At 43.7% G+C, this 10,028-nt stretch overlaps 1 protein-coding gene across 2 annotated transcripts in view; it reads right to left on the bottom strand.

Moving 5' to 3' along the window:
- The window catches only part of MTUS1 (microtubule associated scaffold protein 1), a 116,259-nt gene extending 112,901 nt beyond the window's left edge, over window positions 1–3,358 (bottom strand). For both annotated transcript variants that reach the window (XM_063135568.1, XM_063135566.1), the window contains exon 1: window positions 3,306–3,358. The gene's annotated coding sequence lies outside the window, so the exon portion shown is untranslated. The remainder of the gene's footprint in view (window positions 1–3,305) is intronic.
- Between the last annotated feature and the right edge of the window lie 6,670 nt (window positions 3,359–10,028).

A 10,028-nucleotide genomic window follows, 5' to 3' on the forward strand; every position in this document is an offset into this window, starting at 1 on the left:
GCTTTTTGTTTTTCAAATAGTACAATTTACAAGTTTCCCAAAGTAATGATCAGCTTTTTATTTTAACGCTAGAACAAGAGTGCAATGTGATACCCACCCAATGTTTAGGACTACAAATCCCATCTTCCCCTGCAAGCACGACTAATGGTGAGGGATAATGGGAGTTGTAGTCCAACACATGTGGAAGGCTTCAGGTTACCTACTCATGTTCTAGACCAGGGCTCCCCAACATGGCACCCATGGAGATCTCCAACAGGGCTCATGATGCTCTCCCCTGCCTCCCCCCTTCCAAAAAAAAGTGTTAAGCAAAAACCTTGAAAGGGGGGGGGGAGTCTTTTCTCTCTCTCTTTCTAGCCTCTAACCTTGCTCTCTCTCTCTCTCCCCCACTCTACCTTGCTATTTCCCCTCTTTCTCCCTACCTCTATCCTTACTATTCCTCCCTCCTCTTTAAGCTCACCGTTTCTCTCTCCCATAGCCTTGCTCTTTCTCTATCCCTTCACCTTGCTATTTTCTCAGTCTCTAGTCTCGCCCCCTCTTTAGCTCACTTTTGACTAGCAAGGCCTTCATGGCAGCCATTATGTTACTAGCCACAACTTCCATGGGAACCATTTTTTGGTTGTGCCCACAGCAGTTTCACAAATTCTCAAATGTGTCCATGGGTCCAAGAAAGGTGGGGACCTCTGACCTAGACCATTGGTCTTCAGTCTGTGTATACTCGCTAGTTGGCTGCAAGACCACCTCTTTTTGTTAGATTTTATGCATATCCATTTAAGCTTAATAAATTAATGCTGGAAATTAATGACCATCACTGCCCATCCCAGCATAGTACATTACACCCAGGCTTAACCAAAGGATAACTGTCCTTCTGGAACTGCAGTCAAATCATTATTCCCCATTACACTAACTGTCACAGCAAGGCAAAATGCTTAGCAAAGCAAGGTGGGGGGGGTGAGTTAAGAATGCAACTGTCTGTGTAAGAGAAAGAAAGGACATCTCCACTGGATGTGAAAGAGAGCTGGAATACTACTTGACCACTTGGCCTGCCTGACAAGAGACAAGCATTTCATTGCTTCCCTTGTAACAAGAAGCATGTGGTGTGTTCATCTAGAGATTGAAGCATCATACAGAGCAATCCAGTTTTTTCCATGATAGACATTTCCCAATTTGACTCACAATCTTGGCTTATAGCCATCTGTAGGTCACCTTGGAGTCTCCCTTCCCCCAAACTTTGGGAATTCCACTTATAGTTCAGCAGCTCTGGTTCACCCCAGTTGGCTTGTGTGTGTGTGTGTTTGGGATGGGGGGATTAAGTATTGTTGCTGAGCACCCTAAAAGCAGTTTATAAATATTAGCTTATAAACATCCTGTAGTGGTGATCAATGTGAGGAGAAAACCTGCCATTAGCCTAGCTGAAAGGAAGCAGCACAGAGCAATTTGATGCCAGGAAGGGTGGGGGGAGAGAGAGACTTCTGACTGCAGTGCATTGAGAGGACCCAATAATTGTTTCTGGCTCAGAGGATTTCATGGCAAGGGGACATTAGGATGGAACGTACACACAAATTTGTCTAAATGAAGTTCCTGAATATAAAAGAAAAAAGCAAAGAAAGCAAAGCAGGATTCATGGTACTATGATACACAAATCGTCATTTATTCTTGCAGACATAAATATCGCACAGTTCTAAACTTACTTAAACTAATATCCTGTTTGGTAGTAAGTGCCACTAAAATCAGTAGAGATTTTATTATTCTAGGTGGTACTTTTAAAACACAGTCTGTTTCATGTTCATGGTGGCATCCATCTTCACAATCATCCTGCAAGAGAAATAAATTACAGCATAATCCTGTGGATATCTACTCAGAGGTAAGCTCCATTGGGTTCAATAGTGCTTATTTCCAGGGAAGTGTTATGGGCTTGCAGCCTTAATAATCTCATTTTACAGATGAGAAGTTGATGCAGCCTATGTTGAAGTTGTCAACTGAACCTTGGTCTGCCCAAATTGAGGGGCATTTAGACACTGCAAACACACTCGAGTCTCTCTCACTAAGCATTTTTGAGTATTGTTAGAGCAGGATAAAATGCAAGAGAGCCATTTTTAAGAAGCCAGATGTACATTCTAGCAGATATAGTTTTTACAGATGTGCCCAAGTGCAGGGAACGCAAGGTTTTAGGGACCTCTCAGACAGGACGTCTATAAACCAGGCTGAAATGTGAACCTCTGGTTGGCCAGCACATCCATTATTTAAGAGCAGATCTTTTCCACATTCCACTTCCACTTCACACACACAAAAGGTGCTTTTCTAACGTCAGCCGGGACAGCACCATAACCCACTATCTACCGGCCCTCGAAGAACATACCTAGGAGGTTTGCCGTCTTAACTCTGAACGAGGAAATGTTGATTTATGTTTTAAAGCAGCAGCAACCTGCCAGGTCGGTTTCCACAGGTTTTTCAGAGCAGGCGCAAAAGGGATCAGTCAAAAGAGCCCTTTGGCCTAACCATGACATCCTTGCCAACTTTTTCCTTAAGTGCCGATTAACGCTGGGGGAGCGGGGGGGAGGAGGAGGGAAGCCACGAGCTGGGTCATTAGCGCGCGCGCGCGCGTTCCTGCCGGCGTGAATGGACAGAATCACTGCTACTGGGACGTGAGGCCGCGCAGCCGAGGCAAAGAGCCAAGCGCCAGAATCCCTCTCCACAACAGCAGCCCTTCTTATTGTGATTGCCACAGAGCGCCGCAGCAACAGCTCAGGCTAGCAAAGCCGCGCCAAGGAAGCAACCGGAGAAAGGGCAGGAGCGGACGCAGATTTAACTCTCAGGCAAAGGGCAGAAGCCCGGGTCCGCCTTCCAATGAGAGCCCCCCGCCGCCGCTGCCGCGACTGCTATTGGCCCAACCGTGTCCTAAAGGGGGGGGGAGCAGTCAGACAATCCTCTAAACAACTCACCGCGCCAACTTGACAGCGACGACAAGTGACCCCCCACCCCCACCCCAAGCCCTTCCCCTCAGCGCCGAGCCTTTAAAAAGTTCTAGCGCTGGAAGTTCACTCGGCGGCGTCACCTTGCTACGGCCCCGAGCTGCCCTGAAGCAATGACGCCACGCGCAAAGGGCACCGCCGCGGGCTCGTCTACCTCCCTTCCCCCGCCAAAGAACCCCAAGTTCAAAGCCTAAGTTCGGTCCTTCTCCGCCACCCGCTGCGTCGCAGTCCCAAACAGGCAGACCCCTAGGGGAAAGAGGCAACCAGACCGTTTCCCGCCCTCTCAGCCTAGGCTAAAGCCTCCTTCCAAAGCTCACCCCTGCAGTGTTTTGTTACCTTCTGCTCTGCAGCTGCACCAGGACGCTTCGCCTCGCGCTGCTTTGAGAGCTTGAGAGAGAGTGTGTATGCGCGCGCGCGCGCCTCGCTCTCTCGGAATTTTTTCTTGGTCCGCTCTCTGCCCAGTGCGCGTGCTCAATACCAGCCGGGACCAGCAAGGACGAGCTTCCCTCCTTCTTGTGCCGTGAAGGAACCGCAGCACCTGCCTCCCCCTGTGTCGTCACAGCATTCCTCAATACCTGGCCCAAACCAGAAGGAGGGAGGGAGGGGGGCGGAGGAGAAAGAGAGAGGATGGATTTCTTTCCCTCCAACAATAGGCAAGTCAGCCTGCAGTGCACGCGCACACATTCGTGCAAATACAACAGGACGAGGCAGTCAATGAGGCGGTGTTCCTCTCGGGATTAGAGCAAGATTTAAATAGAAGCATTTTGTCCTAAGTCTCAGGACAGCCTGTGCTAGGTTTTGCACCCGAAGAAAGTGTTGCCAAATTGTTCCGTCTAGCCAGGCGTTTGCACCTTTAATAACTACCTGACTAGTAGCATTTTTATTTATTTATTTATTGCATTTCCATACCGCACAATAGCCGAAGCTCTCTGGGCAGTTCACAAAGTATAAAACAACAGTATAAAACCATAATATAAAATACAATATAAAAGCACAACCAGGATAGGGTTTAGGCTTTTTCCACCATCTCCAGATTGTTGATGAAGATGATGATGATGATGAAGATGAAGAAGAAGAAGAAAGAAAGAAATTTACTTGCTAAATTTCTGCTGAGTAAGGCAGGTATTAGAGGCACTGGAGTGCTCACTCAGGAAAACTGATGTTGATATTGGGGGGGAACTAACGAGGGAAGGTTATAACAGCTGGGATTGTTTAGCTTGGAAAAAAGGAGGCTAACGGGAGACCTGATAGAGGTATACAAAATTATACATGGTGTGGAGAATGTGGATAGGAAACCATGTTTCTACTTCTCCCATAATACTAGAACCCGGGGGTCATCCCATGAAGCTGATTGGTGGGAGATTCGGGACAGTTAAAAGGAAATACTTCTTCCCACCGCACATAGGTAAGCAACAGAATTCACTACCACAAGATGTGGTGATGCCCACCAATTTCGATGGCTTTAAAGGGGGGTGGATAAATTCCTGGAGGAGAAGGCTATCAATGGCTACTAGTTCTCATGGCTAAGTGCAACCTCCAGCATCAGAAGCAATAAGTTGTTGGGGAACATGGGTGGGAGGGTGCTGTTGCACCATGTCCTGCTTGTGGGTCCCTGGTCGACAGCTGGTGAACAGAGTGCTTGGTCTAATCCAATATGGCTCTTATGTTCTTAACCACCATTGCAAAATGAACAGGGCAATAAGTGTTAAAACAGACCACAATTCTTTGAAGGTACAATAAAAGGTAATGTTTAAATATATCAATCCATCCAACAGAATTCATAAAAGGAAGCAGAATTCCAATCTGACCTGGCAATAGCTCAGTTATGCATTCTTGCTCAGTCATTAAGGCTGCAATCCTATATCATTTATCCATAGTAAACCCCACGGAAATCAATGGAACTGTCTCATGAGTATACATGTACAGGATTGTGCTGTGCAAGTTATTTTCTTCCTTCATCAGGTTCCTATCTTTAAAGGGAATAAACAGCCTGATCCATTGAATCCATGTCTATCTGGAAGTAAAGTCCATTGATTTCAGTGGTACTTAGCTCCAGGTAAGTAAAAGTACAATTGTAGCTTAAAATGAGTATTGTAAAATACTTTGCATATTTTAACAAGCTATCAAAATGACTCATAATGACTCACTATTCTAGCCATAACAGATGGTCCTGAAGACAATGATTTTGGAACTTTCAAGTAGACTGTGATGCACACTAGCTACTAGTGGCAATTTCTAAAATAATCTTACAAACTCAAACTAATCAGGCCATATGCAAACTAAAGCGGTATCCTCAAAGCAACATTACAACACAATAAATTAAAACAGAAACAAAACATTATTTTAAACAAGTAAAAAAAAATCCATTAAAGGTCTGGCAAAACAGTAACATTTTTTACTGCCTGTCTAAAACCTAGTAGGAATGGAGCAAACCTGACCTCCCTTTGGAGAGAGTTCCATAGTCAGGGTGATGTTATAGAAAAGGCCCTATTTCGTATACCCACCAACCTAACCAACAGTTTCCTTGTACGAGAGACTACCACCTCCTCAGGCAGTCTGTTCCACTGTAGAATTAGGAAGTTTCTCCCAATGTTTACCCAAAATCTGCTTTCCTAAAATCTCTACCCATTGGTTCTAGTCTTGCCCTCTGGAATACCAAAGAACAGGTCTGCTCCATCTTGTGTATGACAGCCCTTCAGAGATTTGAAGACACCTATCATGTTTCCCTTAAGTCTTATCTTCTTCAGGCTAAACATAACCAATTCTTTCAACTATTTCTCATAGGGATTTATTTTCACACCCCTCACCACCCTTCTGAGTAAACATGTATAAGATCTAGCCATCAGCGTTGACCACATAAACTGGCAATATGCCACTAGCAATTGGTGCTGTCCTTTGTCTAGCACACTGTTGACACAAATGGTAAGTAGCAGGAACAATGACAAAATGCAAAAGAGGATGGGGCACTTGTAACTTTACTAGTTGTGTAAAAGAGGGGATTTGTACAGGTGGAACATTTCCCAACCCAGTCATACTGTGACATGACAAGCTACTCCTTCCAAAGTCTGTCTTCTATTCAACCTTTATAAGTACACAAGATCTATCCTCTGCTACATCTGGTCATCTAAATAGACATGAAAACATTTTTTCTGTTCTGAGAAAATTCTTATATTTAAATTTCATGGGAGACTATTAGCAGAGAATATGGGTGACCTAGCTTTATTTGAGATGAATTCAAATCAGGGTGAATGTGTGTGTGTGTGGGGGGGGGGGCATTGTGCTCTTTGAATGGAATATAAAAATGAATGGAATGCAGAATGTAGTCTTGCTTTATTGCCACATGAAAGAACAGTCTGTTTACTTTCATTGTAGTTAGCTCAGGGGGGGAAAGCACACAAAATACCTGCACAAGCTGCTACGTCATGAATTTACATACCTGTTTGGTGAATAAACATCTGACTCAGAGATCCCATTGATGGAAATGGTACTTGCAGGGCATTACAGAATTTAACTATGAGGCTCTGACGGACTACTAAAGACCCACCCATTACTTTAAAAAGCAGATGGGGGATAAGGTTATCAATAGTTATTAGTCATGATGGATATTTATTCATTTATTTATTTTAATTTTATTTATTATTGCATTTATATCCCACCTTTTTTCCTCCAAGGAACTCAAGCGGTGTACATAATCCTCTTCCTTGCCATTTTATTCTCACAACAACAACAACAACAACAACAACCCTGTGAGGTCGATTGGGCTGAGATTCTGTAACTGGCCCAAAGTCACCTAGTGGGTTTCCATAGCCGAGTGGGGACTAGAAACCAGGATCTCCTGACTCCCAGTCCAACACTTTAGCCACTGCACCACATTACCTACAGTATCAGAGGCAGTATGCCTCTATGTACTAGTTGCGGAGGAACATGAGCAGGAGGCTACTATTGAATTCATGTCCTACTTGTGGGCTTCATACAGGAAGCTGGTTGGCCACTGTGTGGATAGAATGTGGGCTATGTAGGCCTTTGGTCTGATCCAGTATGGCTTTAATTTTCTTATGCTCCTGCTTTGTAGCCTCTGAGCAATATCATCAGGAGAGAAAGGATAACTCACACAGACCATTTAGTATTAGTCCATTGCTGTTCACTCTTAAACTGGGCTTAAAAGATGGCAGAGACATAAGAATCCGAGGAGCATGGTACCCGAGCTTCCATGTCCACCTTAAATCTGGCGAAAGCCTTTACACCAAATGTAGAAAGAGAAATGGGAATTTCTCACATTACTACGGCTGCTAAACATCAACATGATCTTGGGATAAAAGGAGTTGCTCCCCTAGCCCAGGGGTTTCTTGCATTTACCTCCACATTGTCAGCCTCCCCATTCTCTTTCACAGAGATGATGGGAGCTGTAGTCTAACAACATCTGAAAGGTCACAGGTTGCTTATTTCTGGCTTAAATCTTTGTGGTTAAAAACCAGCACTTTAATAATATACAAAGTGCACTTTTCTTTCAGAAAATATGTAGACTCATATCATTGTAGAGTTGAGTGTGGTGGCAATGTAGAACTGGACAAAGAAAGGCAGGATAACAATCGTATAGAAAATGGGAGATGGAGGGGGAGGCAATTTTGCAAATGGGTCAGTGATGGAGAAGCAACCCTAACAGGACCATTTTCAAATCTGCAAATGCTTGAATATCACCAAAGCTCCATAATTTTAATCCTATGTCTATGGAGGTAGATTGAGGCCATGGCAAGACAGCGCTACAAAGAGTTGAGTCAGTCAGTGCTTCTTTTCTCTGCCACCCACAACAAATATATTCTGGGTGATGGTTCAAAAAGCATAGACTAGATAAGACAATAACTTGCAACTGACAGCTTCTGGTATAAGATTATTCAGGTTTCAAGTTATACACAGATCCTTATCAAAGGAAAGATGCTACAGGTATAGAGCAAACCTGCCTACAGATGTTTTAGTCATCACTTCACATAGTAATGTAAGAGAACCTAAGTCAAAACTTAACACTGCTATTCTGAATACATTTCCATTTCAATCCTGCATACCTTTAGTTGGGTCCAAGTTCTGTTTCATATCTTCTTCAGAGTAATTGCATTCTGATCTAGGGTTTTGCTTGGAGGAAAGACCCACTGATTAGATGTTTAAGTAAATCTGAAAAGGTCTACAGTGTATGTATCTATGTTTGTTCCACCAAACAAGTTGTCATTTGCCTATTGTAAGGACATTTGCCTATTTAACTAAGGAATTTCATTAGGTAGTAGCTTGTCATGCAAGCAACACCTGCTGAAATCCCCTCTTCTATACAGTTCTTAAAAGTGCAAGAGCCCTGTCCTCTTTTGCATCTCGCCACAGAACATTTATTTTGAAGGTTTTGTTGGAAGAACTACTCACTCACCAGTAGCTTTGTTGATTGACATGTTCTCTCTGCCCAGAATTATCACAACAACCACATTTTAACTGCCAAGAGTTCTGGTTAATACCTTTCCCCCTGTTTGGCACTCTCTGGAATTACTGTTAGAGCATCTTTACATTAAGGGAAATCATGTTGTTTAACCGGAGCTGTTGTGTTTCCGGGTTCTTTGGCACAATTGATCTGGGCTTCATTAAACTGGATGAGAGGGGTGACAAAGGGGAAGATCCTTCTATTTCCTGGGCCTCCTTTATACAGCAGACATGTTTCAAAGGAGTGCCTCCCTCCCTCCCTCCATGGCATGTGTGCAAAGGAGCGAGGTGGGTGGGGGTGGGAGTCTTCTGCTGTAAGTAAGAAAACCTTGGAACACTTACTTGGGAGTAAGCCCCATTGAACACTATGGGACTTACTTCTGAGTAGACATATGGGGAACTACTAGCACAGACTAATAGAAAGAAGAAAAAATTAAAAAGAATCACAAGCACAACTCTAATCTAGTATAATGAAGGGTCTCCCTTACTTGGGAGTAAGCCGGATCTGCCTTCCTTTGTTGCAGGGAGGCATTTTATCCTCTTCTCCCTCCAATAGCAGGAAAAGTCCTTTCTCAGAAGTTTATAACACAATGTCAGCTTTACACACTGCCAATTTCATGCCATTAGGGGTTTATACCATCTTATCTTAAAAAAAATGGAACGGGGGGACCACAGGAGACATCTTGTTTGTTTACAGCGTCATGTAATCCACTCGGAAACTTCTGTGAGTGTGCTATAAATAGCTCATTTAGAGAAGCCCTTAAACCTTGTTGCCACATAACAGCAATTAATGGTTTGTTTAACCCATGAATTGCCAGGGTTGCATGTGAGTGAGCAACCCTACTTCCTCCTGCTACTTGCCACTTCCCTTTGTCTCAAACAACCCATAACCCCCTCCATTGCTGGGTTCTTTGATACAGAACATCAGACCTGGGGGGGGGGGATCGCATTTCCCTCCCATCACTTTGAATTGTGCTGAAGAAAGAGGAAATAAACAAAGTCCATGTGGCCCATTCTGTGGGCACTTTTCCCACGCTGCTTTCCTGTACACTGCAGGAAATGGTGGCACATTTCGCTTCAAATCAAAAAACCCAAGTTTTCTGAGTCTTATTTTTTCATGGAAAAATGATGAGAAGGAGCAGGCGATGCATGGGAGGCAGATGGTGTTGTCAAAAGGACCCACGAACATCCATAAGTGGCCAGTCATAAGCGTGCGATAAAACGCTCATCTGATGATGCTCACAATATCTACATCGGGAGCTCTGAGTTGTTGTGGGACTTCCGAGTAGACCTGTATAGGATTGCACTATTAGTGACTTGTTTTAGTCACTAAAACCTTTGCACTGATATTGAAATCTGGCTCTCTGTATACCTTTTTAGTCTATCTGATGAAGAGTTAACTTAAAAAAAACATTAACTCTCCTATACCAACAGCAGTTATTCCAGTAAATATTCTTGCCTTACATTAGTAACCGTCGACATATAATTTGCCTTCAGAGGCATGGAAAGCCTGCTTTCATGGATAAAAAATGCACAGCAAAGTTTTTATGAAGCCCAATTAAAAAAAAATCAAGGATCCTTTTACTTTCTGAACACACTTTA

This window comes from Elgaria multicarinata, chromosome 10 (assembly GCF_023053635.1).
Source record: "Elgaria multicarinata webbii isolate HBS135686 ecotype San Diego chromosome 10, rElgMul1.1.pri, whole genome shotgun sequence".
NCBI classification, from domain to species: Eukaryota; Metazoa; Chordata; class Lepidosauria; order Squamata; family Anguidae; genus Elgaria; species Elgaria multicarinata.